Here is a 1,831-nt window from a genome sequence, read left to right on the forward strand (position 1 = left end):
AACAGAAATGCGGACAACAGGTGTCAAGCCGTGTGTTGCCTTTGTCAAGCTGTAATAAGTAGGGGTAAGGACGTTAACCACCTCGGAACATCCTCCCTTATACGTCACCTGCAGCGCATTCATAATAAGTCAGTGACAAGTTCAAAAACTTTGGGCGACAGCGGAAGCAGTCCACTGACCAGTAAATCCCTTCCTCTTGTAACCAAGCTCACGCAAACCACCCCACCAACTCCCTCAGTGTCAATTTCCTCCTTCCCCAGGAATGCCAATAGTCCTGCAGGCCATGTCACTGGCAATTCTGACGAGTCCTCTCCTGCCTGGGATTCCTCCGATGCATCCTTGCGTGTAACGCCTACTGCTGCTGGCGCTGCTGTTGTTGCTGCTGGGAGTCGATGGTCATCCCAGAGGGGAAGTCGTAAGCCCACTTGTACTACTTCCAGTAAGCAATTGACTGTTCAACAGTCCTTTGCGAGGAAGATGAAATATCACAGCAGTCATCCTGCTGCAAAGCGGATAACTGAGGCCTTGACAACTATGTTGGTGTTAGACGTGCGTCCGGTATCTGCCGTTAGTTCACAGGGAACTAGACAATTTATTGAGGCAGTGTGCCCCCGTTACCAAATACCATCTAGGTTCCACTTCTCTAGGCAGGCGATACCGAGAATGTACACGGACGTCAGAAAAAGACTCACCAGTGTCCTAAAAAATGCAGTTGTACCCAATGTCCACTTAACCACGGACATGTGGACAAGTGGAGCAGGGCAGGGTCAGGACTATATGACTGTGACAGCCCACTGGGTAGATGTATGGACTCCCGCCGCAAGAACAGCAGCGGCGGCACCAGTAGCAGCATCTCGCAAACGCCAACTCTTTCCTAGGCAGGCTACGCTTTGTATCACCGGTTTCCAGAATACGCACACAGCTGAAAACCTCTTACGGCAACTGAGGAAGATCATCGCGGAATGGCTTACCCCAATTGGACTCTCCTGTGGATTTGTGGCATCGGACAACGCCAGCAATATTGTGTGTGCATTAAATATGGGCAAATTCCAGCACGTCCCATGTTTTGCACATACCTTGAATTTGGTGGTGCAGAATTTTTTAAAAAACGACAGGGGCGTGCAAGAGATGCTGTCGGTGGCCAGAAGAATTGCGGGACACTTTCGGCGTACAGGCACCACGTACAGAAGACTGGAGCACCACCAAAATCTACTGAACCTGCCCTGCCATCATCTGAAGCAAGAAGTGGTAACGAGGTGGAATTCAACCCTCTATATGCTTCAGAGGTTGGAGGAGCAGCAAAAGGCCATTCAAGCCTATACAATTGAGCACGATATAGGAGGTGGAATGCACCTGTCTCAAGCGCAGTGGAGAATGATTTCAACGTTGTGCAAGGTTCTGATGCCCTTTGAACTTGCCACACGTGAAGTCAGTTCAGACACTGCCAGCCTGAGTCAGGTCATTCCCCTCATCAGGCTTTTGCAGAAGAAGCTGGAGACATTGAAGGAGGAGCTAACACGGAGCGATTCCGCTAGGCATGTGGGACTTGTGGATGGAGCCCTTAATTCGCTTAACAAGGATTCACGGGTGGTCAATCTGTTGAAATCAGAGCACTACATTTTGGCCACCGTGCTCGATCCTAGATTTAAAGCCTACCTTGGATCTCTCTTTCCGGCAGACACAAGTCTGCTGGGGTTGAAAGACCTGCTGGTGAGAAAATTGTCAAGTCAAGCGGAACGCAACCTGTCAACATCTCCTCCTTCACATTCTCCCGCAACTGGGGGTGCGAGGAAAAGGCCCAGAATTCCGAGCCCACCCGCTGGCGGTGATG

The sequence above is a fragment of the Pseudophryne corroboree genome, chromosome 1 (assembly GCF_028390025.1).
Source record: "Pseudophryne corroboree isolate aPseCor3 chromosome 1, aPseCor3.hap2, whole genome shotgun sequence".
NCBI lineage: Eukaryota > Metazoa > Chordata > Amphibia > Anura > Myobatrachidae > Pseudophryne > Pseudophryne corroboree.